We start from the raw sequence: 27,050 nt of genomic DNA on the forward strand, positions 1-27,050 counted from the left end.
TGCAAATATTGCATATATGCTTTTAAATATAGTACGGACTATGTTAAAAACATGGCATTAAAGCCAATTTTGCTGGAATTAAAATTTAAAAAATATATATTTTTATAATTAGAATTCATATGTTACTTGTGGGAATTGAGCACACCAAATCTGAAAGAATTATTACAATTGCCTAGTACAATTACCAATACCTACACAATAAAATAATCATGCTTACATTTACAGATAAGATCTGCCTGCTAGTAATATATAGAAGAGCAAAAATTTTAATACATTCATCTTCATTTGTGATGCATACATACCCCTTTCCTCTCTGAGTCTTTCTAACCCTTCAGCATGTACCTCACTGTTGGCTGAAATTTACTGAACAGCTGTAAAATAAAGAAGGAGAGAAAAAGACACATGAAAAGCAATATGCATACTAGTCTTAGCTATCTACAGCATTCCATATAATTTAAAGTTGCTTAATCTGCATACTTACACAACTGTGGGATGTCAGCAGTCTTAAACTCAAAAAGCCACAGGTTGAGTTTTGCCTGTTTCCACCATTTCTGGTCATTATATTGGTGTCTGCTTTGCTCCCCAGTGCATGGTATGCCAGTCGCACTGCAGGTAGCCTTGGCTAGACTGCTCCAAGCCTCAGCTTTATATTAAGACCCGGTCTAGTCCCCAGCAGCAGCCTACAACTGTAGCACTTTACAAGGAGTGCAATAAATATTTTCGACTCCCCCACACCCCACATTTTAGCCCTAAATTGGGCATCAACCTTCCCAGCTCCAGCCATGTCTGCACAGGTCCTCCAACAACAGTAAAAGTGTTTTCCAGCCACTTTGTGATATCACATTTTACAGACAGTGCTCAAACCTGCACATCCATGCCAACCACATTAATTCATGAAATGTGTGCTGCTGTACCTGATAAGAGCTTGTCCAATGGTCAACAGTGATCTGTTAAATAACTTGGTTTTAAGACCCAAATTTGGGGGGATGAATTGTATGACTTGACACATATTTTCTGATAACCTTACACACTGAAAAAAAGTAATTTGTACAACATGGGATTCAAACGTATGTAAAAAAAGAGATTACTTATATTTCCACATAGGTGTCTTTTCCTGATTACCATAGAAGAAATGTTTGCCAAACATGGCTATTACTAATTTACACCTTAAAGAGGAAGTGGTGCTACACTTCAGTTAACCGTGTATGTGTGCAACCTGACAAGGTCCTTGTTTATGCATTCTCAGGTGTGATCCAGGAGTACTGTGTGACAATCCACTGGAAATGCATATACTTGTATTACTTTCAGAGTAGATTTTTGAGTTCTGATTTAGACCACACAATACATTTGAATTTACAGCTATACTTGTATTATGGTTTGTTACCTCATAGCAAAAGGTTCTCCCATTCAATTCTCGGCTGGAGTGCGGGGTGTGCCTTCTGTGTGGAGTCTGCATGTCCTCTCCACGGTTGGGTGGGCATTCAAAAAACATGCGTAAATGGGCATGCCTTCGTTCAAGGTTGAACTTCGAGCTGGCACCTCAGCGTTTGTGAAAATCCTCTGCCAATCATTAGTGGACCGGAGTTCCACTGTGGCGACCCCTAACCAGGAAAAGCCGAAAGACAAACAACAACTTGTATTATGGGAGGTGTGTAGATGACTGACAGTAAACTATAAAGTCCATTCCTGGTCTGAAAATACATTTATAATTACATTGCCATAATTCTCATGCTACACCATTTACACGTATAATAGATGTGATACCATGTATATCATACCCATTGTATGTGTAATAGATATGATACCCTGTGTATGCTCAATCAACCTGCTATAAATTATTCTTCTTATCTATAATTATCTTTATATTATTTTTGTTAAAATGTACAGTGGGACACCATTAATAAAAAGTTAAGTATGATGGACTAGCACTCTGTCTCACCTGGGTTGTGGGCATGAATGTACACCTAGTGCCAGAGGGAAAGCAAGGCAGCAGGGTATTTTTTACACTCAGTAATGTCCAGAGTGCTCATGGCTGCACATAGCTCCTTAGCCTGCTTGCAAGAAGGAACTCGAAGCAAGTAACATTGCTTCAGTTGATTTTCTTCAGCACTGAACCCTGTTTGCGCACAGGTGAGCAACGTGTAAATGATACAGGCAATAGCAAATATATTTTGCTTCTATTAATACTCATTATGATCATTCCTCAGTGAAAGACATGCTGTGGAACTCAAAGCACAGTCTACTTATCTATTGTGTACCTCAACATATTTATACCTTGTGCTACACACACACACACACACACACACACACACACACACACACACACACACACACACAGTTGTGTGACAGGTGTAATTTCTGCTGTCATTATCATCCAAGGTGCTGACCTCTATGCAATGACATTGTGTGATTGTGCTTCAGAAGAAAACTGACATCAATGTTTACATTCTTATACATTTGACCATGTTTGCACAAATATTAAAGACCAAAAAAAAAAAAAAAAGTTAAACACATATTAAACAATTACACGTGGTGGCCAAACAGTTCCTTTCCCGGGCATCATTTTCAATGATGTAATGATTTGATTAAGTAAAGTTCTTCTGGTTTTGTCAAAAGAAATGGGATTCAAATATGTGGTATTTCGATATTTTGAAGTAGACCCCTCCAAGGACATGCTTAGGTTTGTAGATGTGGTACATGCTGTTGTGCTTGTCTGTCTCCACCATGTGGTCTATTCAATGGAGTGGATGAATGACACAATGGAACAGGAAGTGTCTGTGATGGAACTTCTTCAGGAAGGGAGCTATCCTCCACATGACCGTAGGTCTGCAACATCAATCCAACAATCCAACATATTCGTGTATGATCCTACTCCCATAGTGGCACTACTTCCACTGCTCCATCAGTGGTTAAGGTATCCGCACTCAGACATGGTAGGCCATGGGATCATGGACCTGGCCATAGTCATAAGGAGAAGTCATCTAGCAAACATATCCCACAGTCAGGTATCACCATCACATCTGACCATGGGGATGGATGTGCCAGTACAACTCCTGGAAAAGCCAGTTCCCGCAGTCAGGGGTGATGATGACAAAATGATACTACTACCATGCATGTCTCACACCTGTCTGACATGCCAGGATGTAGAGCTACAGAGCTTGACTTTGTTCATGCAGACACTCATAGACACATTTCACATGAAGTGCCCATCCAGACACACAAATAGACATAACAGGTACATGAGGCATTCATGAGGCTTGCAGGTGAGTCTATCTCGGTGGCCATTTGATAATGTGTCGCGTTTCTGCCTGCCTGTCTTGCTTACCCATACACACTCACTAATTTTGTGTCAGCCTTGGCTTCCTGCCCCCACAAACTCCACTCTGTGCAAATGATGATAACTGTGCAGTCACTTTGTTTCTATCTTTTATATTCAGGGATACATATGTATTTTTTTCTGATGCACAGGGTATATAGCTAACTGACTGCTTAGTACGTGTATTAGTGAAGCTATTTTGAAACCTTTACTGATTTCTCATGGCTTTTTTTACTGTTGTGAATACTACCTTGAAATCACTGATACATCAGTAAGGCTTATTGCTCCACTTCTGAGAATATAAGGATAATTAGACATTGGACTGCTTTTTCTATCATGTGAATCTTTGATGCAGGAAACATCTTAGCTTGTAAATTGTAGAAATATATTGACATAAGTCAATTCTGTCACATTTTGATGTCATTGCTGGAAAGCTTGCACACATTCTACTTAAGTACATTTTCAAGTAACAGTATGCATATATCTGCCATTTATTTGTGCTCTTACCCATTTATTTTCCTGTTTCAGGTTACACACTTACCTTTTATTTTTTATTTATTTTATTTTTATTTAACATTTGTTGACGTGGAATGTCCGACTAGGTTCCACAGATCCTGTTTTCAGCGGAGGCCCGGGGAGAAATGCTCCAGATGCATGTCTTTGGAATGTGGGAGGAAACCGGAGTACCCGGAGAAAACCCACGTGAGCACAGGGAGAACATGCAAACTCCACACAGAAGGCACCCCAGCCGAGAATCAAACCAGAGAACCTCTTGCTGTGAGGTGACAATGTTAACCGCTGCACCACTGCGCCGCCCATAGTCCTGCATTTACAACTGATGTAATTTGTGTCTGAGTCTGTCTGATGCTAGAAGTACACAACCATTACATGCGTAAGTAAAGGTTGCAAGTATTGCCTGGCATCAATTGTACTGTCTGTATGTATATAGGATGAAAGTTGTACCTCTTAGGTGGTGAGCAGGTGTTCTATCCTTTGCCTCTTAGCCAGGGTGAGGGCATATTGTGCATGCCTATATCTACCTACACCCACAACAGTTGGTGATTCTTCCTCTGACTCCTCACATGCATGTGGCTGTGGTGACCTTGCCAGTGATGGTGGAATGTGTGCTCCTTCCCCTTGATGTTCCCATTGCAGCTGTTTTCTCAGGATATTATTGTGTACAGACAGTTATCATTTTGGCACAAGTGCTGAGATTGTACTGCAGGACCCCCTTGATGTGTCTAGACACCAAAACCGTGACTTCAGCAGCCCAAACACACATTTTATGATATTTCTTGTTTGGGCGTCTGCCTCATTATAGTTCTCCTGTGTGTGTGTGTGTGTGTGTGTGTGTGTGTGTGTGTGTGTGTGTGTGTGTGTGTGTGTGTGTGTGTGTGTGTGTGTGTGTGCATACATTTCTGAAGGGCATCATCAGCCATGGTTCAAGTGCATCCTCTCAGTAGATGACCTTGTGGATATCCCCTGGGAAAATCTCTGGTAGAGCTGTGAGTTATGCCAGATATGGGAGTCATGGTAACTGCCAGGGTACCAGCACACACATTCATAATGATTCTCTTAACCTTACGCATAACCTGGTAGTTAATGGACAGGAAGCCCTTTCTATTTATGTAGATCCTTCCCTGTTCCCCAGTGGTGCTTTGATCTCAATGTGTATCTAGTCCATGGCTTCCAAGACTTCAGGGAAGTGTGCAATGGGGTAGAAATCCTGCATAATTATAGCTCTGTCCTCTGGGGTATGGGGAAAAATATATATAGTCTCTGGCATGTATTAGCATAGCATTCAGGAATTGATGTGGGATCTTGGATGCTAATGCCTGTGACACACCCAGCATGTAACCTGTTGGTCTCCAGAAGCTTCTTCTAGCTAAAATTCTGAGTGCTATACATACCTTGATCTCCACAGGTATGGGCTATGCTTGGTTTGCTCTTGGTCTCAGCTGAGGATGACAGAGGTTGCAGAGTTCAAGGAGTGTGCCTTTATCCACCCTGTAGCTCTGTACTATTTCCACCTCATGCCGACCATGAAAAAATAAATGGGGTTTAAACACCCTTCTCCTTCTTGCCCGAGGTCTAGCAGCCACAGCAGCAGCAGCATAGACTTGAGCCTGTTGCACATACACATGCAGAAGAGCAGCAGCAGCTCCTAACGTTATTTATCTCTAGTGTAGTTTCTGTGACTGTATTCCAGTAGGTTTTGGAATTCGATATAAAAACCTATACTAAGTGTACATAATTGCTTTAGAACTTTTTGAATAGCTCTGCCATCTTGGATTGGTTGATTAGCATACAATTTTAGCTGCTTATGTTGTAATTAGCATGGCACAATATTTACTGTGTTTGTTCAGCTCAACACATTATGTGGAGGCACTTACTGAATACAAATTGGCTTGCTATCATGTGCACATCAGACCACAATACCCACACAGTTTTAGCGAGTCATGTAGGATTTACAGAACCCAGCCCTACATTGGTAATAGTTTGTAGCAATGACAAGCTTGGAGTTTAGCAGAAGTGGTGTCATCTACATACTGAATCAGGGAGCCTTACCCCCCTGTAGTATGAAGGGTGTTTATAAAAAATATTGAAGAGGAGTAAACCTAGGATTGAGCTCTGAGGTACACCGACAGTTATAAATAAACCTAGGATTGAGCTCTGAGGTACACCGACAGTTATGATTAAACCTAGGATTGAGCTCTGAGGTACACCAACAGTTATGGGTAAACCTAGGATTGAGCTCTGAGGTACACCGACAGTTATGAATAAACCTAGGATTGAGCTCTGAGGTACACAAACAGTTATAAATAAACCTAGGATTGAGCTCTGAGGTACACCGACAGTTATGGGTAAACCTAGGATTGAGCTCTGAGGTACACCAACAGTTATGGGTAAACCTAGGACTTGAGCTCTGAGGTACACCGACAATTATGGGTAAACCTAGGATTGAGCTCTGAGGTACACCGACAGTTATGGGTAAACCTAGGATTGAGCTCTGAGGTACACAACCAGTTATGGGTAAACCTAGGATTGAGCTCTGAGGTACACCAACAGTTATGGGTAAACCTAGGATTGAGCTCTGAGGTACACCGACAGTTATGGGTAAACCTAGGACTTGAGCTCTGAGGTACACCAACAATTATGGGTAAACCTAGGATTGAGCTCTGAGGTACACCGACAGTTATGGGTAAACCTAGGATTGAGCTCTGAGGTACACCAACAGTTATGGGTAAACCTAGGACTTGAGCTCTGAGGTACACCGACAGTTATGGGTAAACCTAGGATTGAGCTCTGAGGTACACCGACAATTATGGGTAAACCTAGGACTTGAGCTCTGAGGTACACCGACAGTTATGGGTAAACCTAGGATTGAGCTCTGAGGTACACCGACAGTTATGGATAAACCTAGGATTGAGCTCTGAGGTACACCGACAGTTATGGGTAAACCTAGGACTTGAGCTCTGAGGTACACCGACAATTATGGGTAAACCTAGGATTGAGCTCTGAGGTACACCGACAGTTATGGGTAAACCTAGGATTGAGCTCTGAGGTACACCGACAATTATGGGTAAACCTAGGACTTGAGCTCTGAGGTACACCGACAGTTATGGGTAAACCTAGGATTGAGCTCTGAGGTACACCGACAGTTATGGATAAACCTAGGATTGAGCTCTGAGGTACACCGACAGTTATGGGTAAACCTAGGACTTGAGCTCTGAGGTACACCGACAATTATGGGTAAACCTAGGATTGAGCTCTGAGGTACACCGACAGTTATGGGTAAACCTAGGATTGAGCTCTGAGGTACACCAACAGTTATGGGTAAACCTAGGATTGACCTCTGAGGTGCACCGACAGTTATGGGTAAACCTAGGATTGACCTCTGAGGTATACCGACAATTATGGGTAAACCTAGGATTGAGCTCTGAGGTACACCAACAGTTATGGGTAAACCTAGGATTGAGCTTTGAGGTACACCGACAGTTATGAATAAACCTAGGATTGAGCTCTGAGGTACACCGACAGTTATGGGTAAACCTAGGATTGAGCTTTGAGGTACACCGACAGTTATGAATAAACCTAGGATTGAGCTCTGAGGTGCACCGACAGTTATGGGTAAACCTAGGATTGAGCTCTGAGGTGCACCGACAGTTATGGGTAGGTAAGATAAGTAACATGTTTACCATTTGGCGCATTGTGTCGTATCTAAGATATACTTTTTAAACCATGTTAGGGTAGAAGTAGAGACACTTTAGGCAGGTTAATGTCTGTAGCAGTTTAGTATGGGAGACTATAAATTTATAATGGTAGCTGGTGTAGAGGATTAAACTCTGGGCTGCTAATGGGCTGCTTACTGTAAACAAACGTGCTTGATTCCATCCATCTCCGTTTGCACACTATGCAACTTTGAGCAAGTCATTTAACCAGCCTGTGCTCCTGTGTCATCACTGAAAAGGGACATGGGTATAGAGTCAGAGTGGGCTTACCCAGTTAACTAACGTATAATAAATACATAAATAAACTGAGCTAGGAAAGGTAGTAAGATGACAAATCCTTAAATATAGCTCTGAGGCTGGATAGTTATATCATTCAGATGACTTCTTGTAAAACTAATCTGTTTCTTGATAAACTAAGTCATAAAGCAAAACAACAGGTTAGTAAAATTAGGGATGTTACAGACTGTTTGGTGAAAAGTAGTACAGAAATGTGCTGAGTATTTCAGTCATTATACAAGGATCTAAAGAAAAATGACATGTCAGATATGGAAATTCTCTAAATGAGAAGGCAATTAAATAAGTGGCTTTATATTGTGAAAAGGACAGACAGTAGAATACTTTACATCAGTCATTTCATTTTCAAAGGATGCAATGTATTCATTTCTGATTTAACATTTATTCACAGGCTATTTCAGAACTTTTTTTATCATTTTAACCATCATAAATGATAAGGTCTGTACAAAGGTAACAAAATAAAATTAGGTTTCCAATCACATCATATCCAAAATGTACTCAAGTTTCCTGGTATGTGAAACTGTAGTTTTGGAGCAATCTGGAAAGAAGAACCACCCCTGCCCTGTGTCAGCAGTCATCATCCCTTTCAATTCAATGCCACTTTCCTACTCTTTTCAGCAGTCCTGTCTGATTGTCTCATCCTCTCTCTCACAATCCATCCATCTCTTTGCTAGATGTTCTTGTTTCCTCATGCCTTCTTCATATCTGTCCCAAATCTTCTTCACCAGAGAGTCTTTTGCTTTTCTGCACATGTGTCTGAACCATTGTAATGTGTTCTTATTACCTTTCTCTGTAATAGGAGTTACTTGGGCTTCTACTCTGATGCCCTCTAACTTCAGGTTCCTATCGCATGATTGAAAATCGTAAATGGTGAACGTGTATTGAGCAAACCCGATTGGTCGAAACATCGCACGCGTAACACGGAAATTGTCGTAGGGAATATTTTCCCTTTACTTCAATGCAGTGCAATCTCAGAGTAGGAATATTTAAGTAGCGGGGATGTGGGGGGTGCAGGGGGGCTTACCATATGGTGTTCGATGTTTGAAACTTTCGAAAATATAATATAGACCCCCTAACTTCACCTGTCTCACAGTGTGCATCCTACCACGCATTTCTGGCACTTCATCTCCATGACCTCTTGTTTCCACAACTGCCCTACCTTCATTGCCCAGGTTTCTGTACCATACAGTAGTACTGGTCACAGCACTACTTTGAAAATTTTACTTTTCATCTTCTTTGGTATTTTTCTATCATAAACTATCCCTGACAGTCTATACCAGCTGACTGCTTTTCCTCTAATTCTAGCTTTGTCCTTCTCTTCAAAAACCACTCCTAAATACTTGAAGCTGTTAATTTATCCCTCTGTTTCCCTTCTATCTCAGTTTTCATCATCTTCTGATTTTTTTTCACCCATTTGCTAGAATTTCAGCTGCCTTTCTCTGTATTCATTTTCATCCTGAGTGCCTTCAGTTTTGTATTCCGTCCAATGTCCTATGCTGAAGTTCTTGTTCAGGGTCTGTCTGCAATACCACATTATCTGCGTACAGCAGCTTTGATAATCTGCCTTAAATAATCTGCTTGCTAATGAACTACATCCCTATTATGAACAACAATGGGCTCAGAGCTGAACCTTGATGCACATCCAGTCTCAAGAGAAAACTGTCAGTGAGTCTGAACACTACTTGTACTTGTGCCATTGGGTCCTTGTAGATAGCCTGCACTAATTTTACCAATGTTTCAGAGATTTCAGACCATTGCAACACTGCCCATATCAGCTTGCTTGGTACCTTGCATATGCTTTCTTCTTGGAATGCACAGCAGGACTCTTTCCTCATTTCTAACTTCTTCTCAACTATCTGTCTCATGGAAAACATCAGGCCAATTGTGCTGCATCTTGATCTGAATCCAAACTGCTTATCTCACATCTCACTTTCTTTATCAATCACCCTGTCCATTAGTTTAATGAGGTTGACAAGGGTCTGATACTTCCATACTGCCAATAATCATGAATGTCCCCTTTGCTCTTGTACACTGGCACAATTATGCTTATCCTCTAGTCACCCGGGATACTTCTTTCTTTCTAAACTCTATGACTACTCTCAGATGCCAATTATCCACTCTCTCATCCAGCATCTTGCTCAAATCTACCATAACTTTATCTGAGTCTGCTGCTTTCCCTGACTTCATTTTCAATTGTGTTGTTCTTACATCTTCTAGGGTGGATTCCTCTTCTTCTGTCATTTGTAGGCTGTGGCTAGAGTAGTTCAGCTTCTGTGGGGGATTTTCTCATTCAGAAGCTGCTGTAAGTACTCCTTCCATCTGGCTTTGTTGTCCTGTGGACTGGTGCTCAAGTTGTTCCTAGCATCCCTTATGAAAGGCATCTGATGACTACCTTTTTTATGTTTCTGTCTTTGCCTTGCAACCTGATAGAGTTCCTCGTGCCATCCACTAAACAACTTTCCAGAAGCTGATAGCATGTCTCTGATACCTTGCTGATACAGCAGCTCCTCTCTTATCCTCTATGTTAGCCAGTCAGTATTCCTTGTTAGTCTTGTCTGTCTTTTCTATCTCCCAATTTTTCCTGTGCTCCTTTCTATTGATAACTCAATGGACTTCTACGTTCCACCATTAGCTTTTCCATATCTTGCTCAGAAGTATATCTGTTCTATAGTCCTCAGGCAAAAACAGCAAGTAGGACCACCATGGCTCTAAAATCCAGTATTAATTTATTCACAGAAGTAAAACAGGCTAAGCGCTTTCACGTGAACAACTCACGCTTCATCAGATCTTACAAAAGGACAAACAACACAGTTTAAATACCAGTGTATCACATCAATTAATTAGAATAACTGGCAACAATTAATCAATTTAAATAAAGTAAATTAAAACAAAATAAAAACAACAGAAGCTAAAAAAAAGACTTTAAAGTGCAAGGCATATGAGATTATCAACCAAAAAAATGGTTTCCTTATTAACTTAATAACAAATCCATTTATCCACTTGGTCATTTAAGGGGCCGTGCCTCCAATGCAGATTTTATGCTAACACAGTTATTAAGCCCAGGATGAATATGGGCACATAATCTCAGAATCCATTTCAACTCTACAGACTCCAGATGATTATTTAAGCTACCCCCTTTCTTATTCTTATGTACAAGCTGTAAGACCATGAAGCTAAAACTATGTAAAATAAAAGCAGCAACATGCTTTGCTAAGGCATTCTGTAAGTGCATGTTCTTAATATCATAAAGATGATTATATATCCTATCCTTCAACCTCCTAGAGGTCTTACCAACATAACACCCTGCAGATCTCAAATTATCAAATCCCCATCCCAAACAAGAGAATCATCAACAAACCGCCTATACAGGCGTAACATGTAGTAATAGGTACTATCAAACAAAAGTTGAATCAAAAATAAAAACAAAAAGAAGAAAGAACCATATCCAACAGACTACATAACAATATCACATCATTGTTTCCCATTATGTCTGTACCATTTAACATCTCCCTAATAGCTTCTAGGCCGTATTCATTAGGTATGGATGTAAATAAATGTTTTACATTGAGTGTTATTAATATGCATCCCAAAATCATGCCTGCATACATTGATAGATTGTATAAATTATCCTGAACCTGTTTTTTAATTTTTTTTAAACACTAAAACAAACAACATAGGTTTATGTCTCTTGTAACAACTCCTACATAGCATCAACATAATCAGCATAATTCAGCACAATCCCTTCTCCCCTCAATGGGCCAAAATACTCAATCAACAACTTCATGTATTTATACCCCAGTCTAAAATTAAAATATTTCATCTGTATGTCCATTTTCAAAGGATTGTAATCCAACTCCAGAGACATTGTTTTGGCCATGTGGCTACAGCAGCACCAGATGAAGACAGCCAATATGAAAATAAACGTGCAAACTGCTACCTAAAGGTCCACACCAAGAGAACCAAAAGTAATCAAGCAAAAACAGCAAGATAGGACCACCACGACTCTAAAATCCAGTATTAATTTATTCACAGAAGTAAAACAGGATAAGCGCTTTCACGTGAACAACTCACGCTTCATCAGATCTTACAAAAGGACAAAAGCACAGTTTAAATACCAGTGTATAACATCAATTAATTTGAATAACTGATAAAAATTAATCAATTTAAATAAAGCCAATTAAAACAAATTAAAAACAACAGAAGCTAAAAAAAAAGACTTTAAAGTGCAAGGCATAGGAGACTATCAACCAAAAACCGTTTTCTTTATTAACTTAATAACAAATCCATTTATTCACTTGGTCATTTAAGGGGGCATGCCTCCAGTGCAGATTTTATGCTAACACAGTTATTAAGTCCAGGATGAATATGGGCACGTAATCTCAGAATCCATTTCAACTCCATGGACTCCAGATGATTATTTAAGTTACCCCCTCTCTTATTCTTGTGTACAAGCTGTAAGACCATGAAGCTAAAACTATGTAAATTAAAAGCAGCAACATGCTTTGCTAAGGCATTCTGTAAGTGCATGTTCTTAATCTCATAAAGATGATTATATATCCTATCCTTCAACCTCCTAGAGGTCTTACCAACATAGAAGCAATCACAGCACTTACAGGTGGCAACTCAATGGACTTCTACGTTCCACCATTAACATTTCCATACCTTGCTCAGAAGTATATCTGTTCTATAATCCTCACACATGCTGTTTTGCGACACTGCAATTAATCTCCAACTACACCTATTTCCTCTTCTTCCTGACACACTACAGTCCTGAGTAATTCCTTGAACACTTGTACTTTCTCCACATTCATTTCAACTCTTCAGCCTGGTCTCTGTTGACCTTAGAGCCTTCTCTGACCACTGTTTGCATCTGATTGTTGCAACCACTGGTTTATGCTATGGGCTGACTCTTTCACTGATGATGATTTTGTAATCACTGATTCTACCTCACTGCCCTTTCCTTACTAGGAAGAAGTCTACCCGAGTTGTATGTTGGCTACTTTTATATGTGATCTTGTGACTGTCTGTCTTGCTGAACCATGTGTTGACCACTATCAAGACATTTGCTAGACAGAAACCTATAATGGCCTTGCCTTCTTTATTCCTGTAGCCCCATTCATGTGGGCCCAGGCAGTCCTCATATCTTGTTCTGTTGGTCTGCCTGTCTGTCTGTCCTGGCATGTACCTTCAGGTCCCCATTATCATCATCAACTCGTGTTGTGTTGCTTTATCAGGTAGGTTCAGCAATTGCTGCCTGAATAAGCTTTTCCTCACTGTAACAACTCTGCTGTGTAGCATTGGCAGAGCTTATGAATACAACCCTATCTTTACACTGGAGTCTGACTGCCATGACTCTATCACTCATCCTAACAGCGTCCTTCACTGTCTTCTGAAGCCTCAGTCTCATGACAAATCCCACACCATTTCTATCCTGTCCTCCATCTTAGTAGTAGACTCTGGATCACAAGCCAAGTGCCTTTGCTGCACTGCCCTTCCATCTTGTGTCCAGGATACAAAAGATATCCAGTCACATTTTTAACATGCACTTCTAAACTCCATCCTGTCATTGAACCTATACTGAGTGCAGCAACCTTTAGTTCATGTCTGACAAGTTGATTAGTTTTATGTCCAGCGTTCTTTCTTTAAACAGATTTATTCCAGGTAGCCTAAGCAGGGCAAATGGGACACCATCTGGTCAGTAGCTTATTAACTCTGTGCTGTCAGGCTTTAAGATGGGAATACATTGACTATTAGGGGCACATAGATCCCTCACCATTAGCATGTGTCCCTGACATAGGTTGGAGTAGACCATGTCCTCAACCCACTTATCACCAGCAAAATACCCATCCCCATTTTGGAGACAGTTATCAGTGCAACCAACTCCCCAATGAGTGGCTAACAATGGCACAGTGTGCAATCTATGATCAATGGTCTTCTATCTAGTGGATACTGCTCAACAATGCTGATGCCCAAAATGATAAGGAACCATATAGTGTTTATGTTGCCTCCCCACAACTCCATTCGTGGGTAAGTTTCAGGTAGAAACTCTCAGCATGTTTTTGGTATCTCTATCATTGAAGTCAGGTGGTCCCCCAACTCTGACCGCATATCAGTTTTCTTCCAGGTACCACCAACCGTGGCACCTTCCAACTTTTGCAGGTGCAATGCCTGAAGTAAATGAAGGAGAATTTTTGTCTCTCTTTCAGATTAGTTTGGAATACATCCTTTGGATTTCACAGATTGTTTCCTTCCACTTCCATGTTCAAATGGGAATACAAAAGTAAGTATGACCCCAAGACTAATAGGCTGTAAACCCCGTACAAAAATGCACAATAGTGTGTAACAACACATTGCCTGGACCTTTGCACCTTATGTAGTTACAGACTGGGTCCAAAAAAAACTTGAAGATTCACAGACTGGCACATGCACCATCATTGTGCCATTAACCTGAGGTTTTCAAAAGTATGCAGGTGTAGGCAGGAGCACACTGTGGGTCATTAACAGCAGTTCAAACTTAGTTATACCAGTAAAAGCATTTATATATGTGTGCTTTGATGTAATTCATACAGCTAAGCATGACAATGTTTAATTTGTATAAGTACTTCATAAATCTGACCTAAATTTTGCCAAACTTTGTAGAGTTTGCCACTGTTTTGAGTGCAGCTTGGCTCTGAGTTAATGCAAAGGTGAAGGAAAAACAGATTAAATTAAAAGGTTTATAAAGGCACATTTAGCTTAACATTATTTATAAAAGGCAGCTCTCACTGAAATTATGTGTGACATCTTCAGGACTAGTGTGTGACTTACTGGTAAGGCAGGAAATCTTACAAGAATACTGTACTTCTACCTGTAATAAATTGGGATGTTAAAAGTGTTACTTTCAGTGTTGTGTTTGTTACTTTTATATATATACAGTTGGTTACTGCAGACACTGGTCTCTGGCAAGGGCACACTGCAGGCCACCTTCCTGTAACTGAAGGATGAAATACAATTTTCCCCACCCTTCCAGCAAAGCCTTATACATCTGCAATTCAACATGCATTGCCTGACACATAATATGGGAGATAAATGTATAACACTCACAGCAGTAAAAAGAGAAAACAAGTTAACCAAAAATTGTAAGTAATAATCCACTGTGTTTTTACTCTTGTTCAATTCCTGAATGAAATGCATGTCTCAGAAGTGAGTGCAGTTTGCAAACCTGTATTTTCAGGTTAAACAATTGCTGCAGCATCAGGAACATGGCACAGCAGAGACGACTGCAGTCCTAAGGAAAACCACATCCTCATGGATGCACTTTGAGTGCATGGAAAACGTCTTTCTGGAAAAGGGGGGGGGTGGCTAAAGCCTGCAGAGTGAACTAAGGTGTAGAATCAAGCAGTGTCTGACATAAAAGGCATAGGGGAAGGAACCACATTTTGGTACAGTGTAAGAAATGAGCCAATGGCATTATTAGACATGCTACAACAAGGGTTAGGTAGAATGCAATTGACTATAGCAGCATTGTTGCTGGGCCTTCCACAATCCAACCTCTAAAACTTGGTCAGGTGACCAATTTTCTCAGCAGGTACACATCAACACCGAAGCACAAACTTTACCAACATTGCATGGAAAGTGTGGACATAATAGAAGCTCCTGTCACAGGTCATGTTAACTGCATCATGACATATTATTTCACAGGATCAACATAAGAAACAACAGCACATGACAGAACCTTTCACTCAAGGCCTAGGCCTCACAGTAGAGTTAGTTTGATGTCAAGAGGTGCGCTGCATCCAGCAGATCCAATCATTTGAGCAACTCAGTATCAGGCTCACATGCTAGCACTTGTTCTGGATCTTTGGGATCATTGCCAACACTATCTTTGTGGGACATTGCATATGACATCTTCCCAGATAAGGTAAATTTTGAACATCAGTAATACAAAACGTGCTTTCCACGAAGTTACTTCTCAGACTTGGGTTATATACATTAACAGGAGAAATATTGCACATATTCTTTGTAAATTAAAAGAAAAAAAGTGACAACAAAAGACAAGTAAAGAAAAACAGTAACAATGGAACACTGAGTGACAGAAAAGTAAATACATTTCTTTTAATAGGTAAATATCACTTCAGCAACATAGTAATAAAATAGGGAATGCATAGTCCTAAACCTTGTTCATAACACCTGCTCGTTTACAGTTTATGCAAAGTCTCCCAGTATAAACAATATTTAGATCATTGACCACTAAATACTTTACAAATGATGACAGCTAATACCATATGACCGATACAGTTGTGTATAATATGTGGAGAAATGTCGGATATGAAAGTATAAGTTGACCGTGCACTACTCAGGTTTGCCCACATAGCTCTGCCCGTATCACATATTATATGTGTAATTTTGCACTATCATGTAGTGAAAACTATGGTCCATAACTAATGGGTAGACAATGTCTCTTTGCTTGCTCAGCCATGTACCATGCATGAGTCTGCTGAAGTGGTTGCTCTGGTATTGCTATCACCTGGGCATCATCACTATCATCACTTGTAAGACAAATGATAGAAGCTCCTGCTCTGTCATGATCATTGACTGACTGTGACAGTTGCATTAGACCAGTGCATGATAATGGCATGTAGAAGACCATAAACATTCAACATGTAGAACCAGACTCAAACTGAAGGGCCCCTCAACTCATCCACTGCAATGAAAATATGCTTTGAGCAGTCCAAACAGTTCACAAAGTGACTACCCACGTGTGGGACAGGGCAGCCTTAAAGCACTCCTAAGCTGTTCCTGGAGGGTCACAGACTGGTAACATTAGCCCAGGTTTGAGTGGGTAGTCTAGGCCTCCATGGAAACAAACTGGGGAGGGAACACATAATAAAATGAGATGATTACTCAACTATGTATGTCTATATATAGCTACAGAAATAAAAGTGATTAACACTGGAATAATTTGCACTTAACCATCCTGGTGACCATAAGAAATTCTACCATGCAGGAAGAAGTGGTTCAATGAGCTTGTTTGCCAAATATGGGAGCCATAAACACTGCCAAGATATTGCGTTAACATGTCCATGTTGCATCTCCATGCATCACAAAAACTTGGCAGCCTGATAGAACAGTAACCCTTCTTGTTCTGGTTCTGCACCCCCATGGTCCAGATGGGGCCCTTATAGCAATATGGGTGCAAATAATCATAGCATGCACCTCAAGAAAGCATACCATTCTGTATAAGATCTATAATCCACTAGCTTAGTCCAGTGGTGTTGAAACAGATATGCTAATCCATATATGCCAAGAGTATATCAAGGAACTGCTGTAATATACTTGAGACAGGAGACTGTGAGATATCCAGTATGTCCCCAGTCTGTCTCTGAAATATCCACCATGGATTTATAGTGATTATATATACCTTAATATCTACATATATCTGATAGCCAGACATTCTTCCTGTTCTAATTTGTGGGCTATACAAAATTAACATAGCCATTATTATATCCCTGTCCACTTTAAATCTGTCCAGTAATTCCTGCTCTGCAAAGTTGAGGTGAGTTATCCTTTGACTATAACTTTTTCTTCTTCTGGGACAGCAAGCAATGCTTATTGCATCAGGTTTCAGTATGATTGAAACAAGTACTTCACAGCAGGGAATCAGCCAGGCTTTCAGCAAAATCAAACTTTTTCATGGACTGAATAGTGTATAGAAAAGTTGTAAATTTAGTTTTTGTAACTCATCTGCTCACGCCACAAATGTGTATCAAAAAAGACTGACACTCAAAAGGTGGAAAGAAAGACTCATTTACAAAAGAAAGTTGGAGATTGTTCACATATTCCTCATTTTCATCTCATTACTCTCTCATTTGCATATGAATTTCTTAAACGTGTTCTGATTCACTTTGGCAAAGCTAGCATCTCAGAACTATAACTTTTATGTGGGTGTTCAAAACTTGCACAAATACGCACTGTGCTTAAGCATTAAAACTCTGAATACCAGTACCTCTCAAATGTAGAGATTTTTGCAGAATGTTCAGATTTTTGCCTTATAATTTTGGTCAGTTTCTCATAAAATTGTGGTTTTCTGGCAAATCACTGGCCAATCATTGAGGGTTGAAGTCAACAAATAATGACAGACATTTGAATTTCAGACTTCAAACCTTTCAGAAAACTCATGCTAATGTCAAACATGTTATTCTATCAACTTTCTAAGTTTGTATGAGCAGTATTTAAAAAGTGTCCCTATTTTTGGGCCTTTGTCCTCCATTATTTATGCCTTTGTCCAGATTTATTGCTCTGAGAGGTATGCACATATAAAGTCTAAGCAATGTGTATGTGCTAGGAATGATCGTGTAGTATTTGTAAAACAGCTGAGAATTGTTAATTAACAATCTAGAGGCGTGGTGTTGCTGCATAGAAGTAAGCCCAGCAGTATTTATGTATTGTTAGTTACTTTGTGAAGTTCTGTTGAGGAAGTCTGTAGCCTGTAAATTAACTGTGTATTGAAAACAAGGAACACAGCTAAGTGGGGAATTTTGCAGTAAAAGGAAAATAGAAATATAAGCAGTTTTAAAATGTGCAGAATGAAATCTTAATTACCTGGTCAAACAAATTCAGAGATTAAAAAAAAAATACTGCCTCCCAGAAAATAATATGAAACAATGATGACAAAGAATGTATATATAAATCAGGCCTTTATAGCATTTGAGAATACATTGGAGTTTAGGTAAGTGAAAATCATTGTCTGCTAATACCTTCTGAAATGAATGAAAAAATGAATCCAAGTAAGCCAGCAAAATCACTCCTGAAAAACAAATCCAAGTGTAAGAAAACAGAAGATGATACCATCGCATAACATATTTATTATAACTCCAACGCACTAAAAGCAACAAGAAATGAGCGCTTTCGGCATTTTGTTGTGGAATCATCTTCTGTTTTCTTACACCTTCTGAAATGAGCTGTATTTCTTCAGAAATGCACTATTTTAGAAGACACTGCTGAAAACTGGGTACAATGTACACTCTGCTTGTTATGCAGTAAAAGCAAAAAGGTGTGTAATGTGTTTAACAAGCCGTGAATTATGCCAGGTGCTACCAGTGAAGAAGTGTATAATTGTACAAAACACATTATTAAGTGCTGACTGAAGAGGAGTGAGAAATGTGTGGTACCTTAGTAAAGAAAAAAATTTTCCTGAGTAGTGAATTGCTACAACTAAAGAATTTGCATACCTACAAGAAGGTTTGTCCTGAGCTTCTATGAGGCTTGTTCCTTATGTTTAAAAGGGTACGCTGGAAAGGAAAGTTCTTGGTTGGTATTATGCCAGAAAACTTATAGCAAAAAGCTGTGTGTGACAAAATTGCATTGCCCAAATGCTGCTGACATATTGTGAAATTAATATTGCTTCTTAAAGGTTAAATTGTGTGATAAGAAAACAAGCAGAAAGTGTCAATTCTTAAAGATTAAAAGATTAAATCCTCTTAAGGGGTTTGTTATTGAATAAAGCAAAAACATGTTGATATAAAAGGTTAAGACCTTTGACAGGGAAAGGGTTTTATTGCTTGGTAAAGCAAGAAAATTTTCTAAAATCTAATCCATCTGACATAAAAAAATAAGGACATCAGAAAGGTGCTTTTTCCTTTGAAAATAATGTCTCAGAAAAGGAAATGTGGGGTTGCTGCTTTATAACATACGAAAATTTTTTTGTGCAAGCCTTGTAAACTGTAAACTGATTATGATTATTGAAAATGTGAGGCAAAATTAATAAGCAAAACAATACCTTTCATGCTGTCATAGATGTAAAGTAAAACTCTGCTGAGGTATAAACTATCCAGAGAGAAAGTAGGCCAACTAAGTTTGCTGTAACAGTCTGTGAGAACTTTGCATGTGAGAGTCTCTGACAGGCAGATGCAAGTGAATGGCTTGCAGTTCAGTGTTGGAAATATGTAAAGTAAAATGAGGATAGTAGTATGTTTGGCACCATTTCTAATTGAACTAGAATGTAGCAGTAAGGCTATCCAGCCAGCGGTTTAAACCTTGGCTCTAGATGATTGTGACTGTTGAAGAGACACCCTGACCCCCATGCGAAAAAAAATGGGGGAAAGTGGTTGTGGATGGATGAATGGATGGATGGATGGATGGATGAATATGATGATGAGAGGCAGAGCTTGAGTATTGTTAACTAACTAAAACTTAGAGAAAAGTCATTAAAGAAAAAGGAACTGATGCAGCAAATGGTTAGCCAGGAATAAGAGAAAGTAAATGAAACAATCTTATACTCCTAAACAACATCAAGCTAGAAAGCATTAACTGCAAATTAAGAAATGTTAAGGTACCATATTCAAGCAAAAAAGCTCAGAACTGTAGTAAAACTGATGATTACTCAGCATGAAAATAAAATGACAAATGTTTACAAGGGTTTTAGCTAACATTGACAAACAAAAGAGATGAAAAGGTAGTACAAAGAGGTGGTTGATTAATCCATTTTTTTAAACTTTCTTTACAAGTGGAAATAGTGAAATACTAAATTAAGCCTAAAAGTACTAAGTCAAGAGACATCACAAATCATTAAGAAAATGAATAGAGACTTGGTGCCAGGACTTAAAGTGTAGAAAAAACAATTTCAAACTCAAACTGACATCTGTATACAAAATGAAAAGGAAGAAAAGGTGGCAGGAATGCAAATATTTCACATTTAATTGCATGACCTAAAAGTGAAATATCTGAACATGCAAGCTAAGAATGAATTCTGAAAGTATAATTTCAAGAAACCATAAACAGTTGAGAATTTTACACAGACTAATGCTCACAACAAATGAATAGTTCAGTCTATACATCAAAAAGGTATTTAAAAACATAAAATTTAACAGCTGTAACTAATCACAGAGGAGTTAGCAGAAACAAAGTGGTATAGTGTAATAACAATGACTTAAGTGCATTAAACTAAAACATCTAGGAGCTGTAACACAAATGCAAAAACAATCCAAAACTTGTGAATTTACTGCATGATGTACAGAGAATGTTAAGTAACAAAATGGATGACTTGTATATTGCTAAGCAGATGCAAAGAAAGGAAAGAAAAGTTACTTTGTAGATGAAAACCTATTAATTGAACCAGCAACTGAGATACAGCTCATGCACCAAAGCTAGAGTTTCAATCAGCCTGTAGTCATGGAAGATATAGCCAAACATGCAATGGCCAAGTAGAAGAATCATAAAATAGCCCTTTATTCTAGTGCAGAACTGAAAAGACAGACCAATATGATTAATCATAAATGCAGTGAAATATAGAGACAAAAGAAAAATCAACACTGTTGTCAGCATATTCCACCCTAAATAAAAATATATGTGACAACTATGTGTATCTATCCATGCATAATGTGATCAAGGCTACCTTGAGTAAGTCTTGGGTGAAGTCTATAAGGAATTAATTGAGTAGCAGAAATTGTATAACATGACAAATGAAGAAATAAAAAAGTACATTAAATAATATAATGAATCAGCATGCACTGACAGTTGAAGAACATGAACTCCAGTATAAGAGGTACAAAAAGGATAAATTAAAACTTTGAAAAGAAATTGAAGCTCAGAAAAAGGAGCTAGATGTTACATGAGTGAACAAAGTCAGTGTTTACCCCTGTGCTAAGAGTACAGCAAACAGCCTAAGGGGAAAGTTTTTTTTTCTGATACATGAGTGTAGTGTAAGGTGATCATGATGCTATGTCTGTTTGCAGACCAAACATATTGAAAGATTGCACCCGATTTGGGGCTTTAGAAAACTTGCACGAAGGAACTTGTGGGCCAGCCAAGTTATGATTTGTTTAACCAATGATCCTTATTTGTAGAAGTCTAAGCTATAAGGATCATGTCTTATAGTGATTCCTGTGACTGCTATGGGATGTGTGGGACTACATTTTTAAGGCAATCTGGCAGGAGAATCTACACATGCCCTGAGTGGAGGAAGACACACCCTTTCCTATAAAATGAAGGACCAGAGAAAAAGAGAGATATGGGACTCTCTGGCAGAGAGATGTTCTGTGGAAATATGAAGAACATGATACACAGACTGAGTACCACAGATATTCACCCATCACAGGTAAAAGAAATAGCACTCTGAGTTGTTTACCTGAGCAGAAATTTGAGTTATTAGTCTGGAATGAAATTTGACTCCTCTGCATAATGTGTCTGAAATACTATGATGGTACTGTAATTAAATGACACAGAGACCACACAGTGAATTTCATTACTCTGACTCTCCCTCCCTCTCTGTATCTATATATATGTATATGTATAGGGTATGTTTCATTTCTTTCAATGACATTTTTGTTGAATGGTGTCTGTTGACTAGCATTCAGTTGAACATGCTTTGAGATCAGCATGCAGTGAACAATGGGAGATTCTTCTTTTCCTTCATTCTTGAGTGATCACTGAGCTATCCTCACATTTTCTCACCTGTTCACATGCTTTAAGTAAATATCCGACTGGATAAAACATGCATATGCATCTTCTGCTGCCTATGTACTAACATTTCATTGTACTTTTATGCTTAAACTGTAAAATAATTCTGACTTTTCTTTAGATACATGTGATTTTAGTTTATCTTAGTAATGCATGCTAACCCCAACTGCATCCTTTACCCTACCAGAAGCAGTACACATTAGTGTAATAAAATTCGTAAAGGTACCACTACGCAAGACAGCTCAGATACTCACCGCAAACAAATGGATACGCACCCCTCTAAACACACACACACTCACTCACACACACACACACACACACACACACACACACACACACACACACACACACACACACACCTCTAAACACGTACACACACCAGCTGACCTGACCCTTATGGTAACCCTAAACCTTGCAAATTCACACATACACTAAGTCTATCCCCTTATTCAAACCATAACCTGAAAACACTCTTACCTACACTATGTAGATTCATAGACCTTTATTAGGCTATTAATCTGTGAGGTCTTAAGAAGCATAGACTTACATTCCCTTGGTAACTATTTAGCCCTTATATTATGTGTATGAATAACCAGAGGAGGGCAGAAAAAGGATATGTTGTGACAGTTACTTGTTGCCCCTATCAATGAGAGGCATGGATGTTAGACTGAGATGAATTATTGTTTCCCATCCAGTCATTCAAATCACATTTGAACTGAGTAGCAGACGTACTTTGCTTTATGTCAAGTGGAAGATGTTTTCATAGAAGCAGTCATTTTTGTGGTACATATTTCTTTCTCCAACATGATCTATTTTATGTTAAAAAAGTGATTGAGATTCCTTGAGCAGGTGATCACTCTACCATTGGAACTGCAAATATGTAATATGTCTGAAAGGATAGGGTCTTTTGACTCTATATTTCCACTTACCTGTCCCTTACATTAACCCTTACACTAAACTTAACACGCTCACATATGTATACTATAAATCTATCTTCTTATGTAACCCCTAATAACAGTAGCACACTCACTCATACATAAACTCCCAGCCTTACCCAAAAAAAAAAACAATTATCTTTGCCAAGCAAAACAGTAGTTGCTCAATCAGTCATTCATTCACACAAACTACTACTCACACAAATGTCTGTGCAGTTCATTTTGTTGACCAAATAAGCATTCAGCCAAGTGAACTGCAGCAATATATATTGGACAGTGCACTGGCACCTATTACACTGACATCATAACATCAGTGTCGCCAGTATAGAGACATTTAGTACATGCTCTGAGAATTGCCGCACAGTGTACTAAAGCAATGGCAAGTGATTTTGCAGGGGGGGGGGAGTCCACAAGCACCCCCATGTGGGGGGGTTGTGCCCTCCACACCCCATATTATTTATATATAATAACTCCAAGATTGCACAATCCCTGGGGAAAGGGAATATTTTTCTAATCAGGAATTGTTGATATTGCACATGTGTAGACCATTTGTCTACATCAACCAAACAGGTGTTGCTGCGCTGTCCTATATATCAGGTACCCTCCCCCATACATATATATATATATATATATATATATATATATATATATATATATATATATATATATGTATATATATATATATATATATATATATATATATATATATATATATATATATATGCCAATTTTATAAGTTTCTTGGAAGTTTTTTTTTATTAAAGTTCTTATTTGAGTCAAAACAGTGTTTTGTGGACTGCCTTGCTGTAACAGTACTTCTTTTGTTTTTTTATATATATATATATATATATATATATATATATATATATATATATATATATATACAGAGAGAGAGAGAGAGAGATCCAGTGTTGACATGCAAAATATCGACACAAAAAACTCGAAAACACTGGTGTCAGCATTGAACTATGCATGTGCCGAGAAACAGACATGAAACATGCAACATTTAAAGTTAAAAAAACAAACACAAATATTGTTTTTTGCAAGATGGCAAGTCCCCCTGCACCTTCATACCTTATGCTAATTATATATAATAACTCCAAGACTGCAAAAACATATTTGCCAACCCCAGGAATTATATGTTGTTGGTCATTTGTCAGCATGCTGCTTAGTCTATCATACGCAGTCAACTAAACACGCACTCAGTGTTTTGCAAGGAACCCGTATTCATTACATGTATGGTATAACTGCTAAAGCATTTATTTGTGAAACTTTTTTGGCTCTGTCTGTCTTTCTGTCTAAGGTATTTAATTAATTAACTAATTAGTTAATTGTTTGCATTTGTTAACCAGCTAAATGAGTTGATCAAAAATACACTTTCAGTTATGACTTGGGGTGAAAGGCAGTAGCATAAAGAACTTCTATTTTCATTGAAAAAACATTGAAATGTTATATTTACACTGAGTAAAACAAATATGATCTAGAACAAGTTAGCCATAAGATGAACATTACAGGTGCATAACATACAGGTATAAAGATTAATAACTGACATAAAATTTATCATCTACAGTGGAACAAAAGTAACAGAGAATATGAGTATTATAAGGAAGCAGTCATTAACTAGTGTTAATATTAGGGAAAATGGTAAAATGTGACCATGCTTTAAGCAGAAGTATTTGTAAAGGTAGGGTATAGTTAGCCTCTGTCTATAAAGCAAGAACACTTAAATTTTAAGCATTGTTTAAGTTGCTTTTGCAATTTAAGGAGGTTGCCATTCTTTCTTCATTTAGCAGGAATATAATTGTATGTAGCTACAGCAGGTATAGGAAATGCTTTTTCTCCTACGGAGTGATGAATGACGGGGGTCTAAATAGATGCATTGGATCAGATATGTAGAGAGAGTAGCTGAAGTCATGATAAAATATCCATGGTCTGCAATGGGAATTAAAAAGTATTTTAATAAATATGAGAGAGTAGAAAAGTCAATCTAGTTGTAACAGACAACCAGTCTACTTTGTGGATTGAAGTGTTGTGATGTTAATGTTCACTGGCAAGATGAACAAATTATAACATTTTTACTTTTGTTTTCTTGCAAATAGATGGCTTTTGGGTGGAATAGGCATCTAATTTTAAATCTTAGGATGTAAACTTTTAAGGTGATATGTTTACTTCCTTCAGGAGTTAGAAAGTTGGAAATTTTATGGACAGGCTATAAGTGTTTTAGAATAGGACCTTTTTTGGATTGTACAATAGCATGGTGCTGAAACATTAGTGTTAATCACAATAAAAAGCTAAACTATTTCTGTTTATTTATGTATGGAAGTGAGAATCAAGCCAGAGGGATCTTTTAAAGTGACCAAATTAGATGTTTTTCTGGTACCTAGAGTACGTAGGTGCATGACATACTTTTTTGAGGATTTGTACCTAGATTGTTAGACAAAATACAGTTGCAATGCATTTTGTTGATATTGATTTTGAAATAGCAGCATTTGTCTATGGGTATTTGTCATTATAACATCATCAACATAAGTAATGATGCCAATCTGATGCATGTTAGGCAGGAGATCTTTTAGAGAGAGAAGAGTCGTGGTCAAAGCACAGAATAACTCTTTTAGAACCCTGCCAGTAGAAGGCAAGCTGCTTCCAAAGGCTGCTATGAAGGGTATGTTAGTAGCAGACATTTTCAAATAATTACCAAGAGTTGAGATTTTTCAGAAGTATACCATGATTGGCATTGCCAACTGACTTTCTAGATCAAGAAAATGTATCCCTGTAGCAGACTTTGGTACTGGAAGTATTCATTTTGAGCAGTTTTATTGTACTATATTTGGATATAAATCTCCATTTTTGTAAGGATATTGAAGGTTCGAGTATACCTGAAAATTTGTTGGTAAATCGTTGTTCAGAAGGTTTTTGCAAGTGGGAAAAATTAAAAGTTAGTCAGTAATCATTTGGAGAAGAGAGGTTGTTAACTTAAAAAGTTGAATAATTCGACCATGCTTGAAGCTGTGTCAAACTGTATTAGAGGAATGGGAAAGGAAGAACTTATAGGAGAAATGTATGCAAAGGATATCATAGCAATACCAAAGGATTTTGAGGTAAAGAGTTTGGGAATATGACTTTTAAGTATAGTCTGTGCTGTCAAGAAATCTGCTACAGAAGGTATACATTTGAAGAAGAAGAGGATCTTGGCAAAAGAGTGGATAGGGGTACTGGGTGTAGAAGTGGGAGTGTTGATAAATGTATGAAATAATGCTTGGAGAAATGTAAGTTTTGCCAAATCTGATTGTCCAGTAGTTTATGAGAGTTTGGCTTTGGAAAGACCTTAGTTGAGACAATGTATTGTATTTATTCCTAGAAAGGTTTAGGTGGGCCTAAGGTAAAATGCTTTGGTTTTGTTAGTTTTGATTCAAATTTTGAATTTCAGTTGCATAAAAAAATGTATGCATAGCAAAGATATTTGGACAATTTTCATAATGCTTAGGACTTGCCCCCCCTCTCTGATGATTTTATGGAGTTTGTTAATGATTCAAAGAAGGTTGTAGGCATTTATCCTGATCCTCTTCAAAGGAGAAAGTCTGTTCTGTAAAGGGGACAGTAGGCTGTCAAATGAAGCCAAAGCAGATGTAAGATATTTGCATTCATTGAGAGTCGACAAGTTTGTATACTGCAGTTCTTGTATAATTGTGTTGGATATGGATTCTATGATGATTCTTATAAAGAAACAGAGTGGACAGTCTTTTGGGTGCCTTAAAGGTTCATCAAAAAAAAAGTGGGGAATGGTAACTTAATATAGTAGGCAGGTTGGATATGTGTAGTAGAATGTCAGGAATGTTC

Source organism: Protopterus annectens, chromosome 10.part0, assembly GCF_019279795.1.
Source record: "Protopterus annectens isolate FY-2018-M chromosome 10.part0, PAN1.0, whole genome shotgun sequence".
Taxonomy (NCBI): Eukaryota; Metazoa; Chordata; order Ceratodontiformes; family Protopteridae; genus Protopterus; species Protopterus annectens.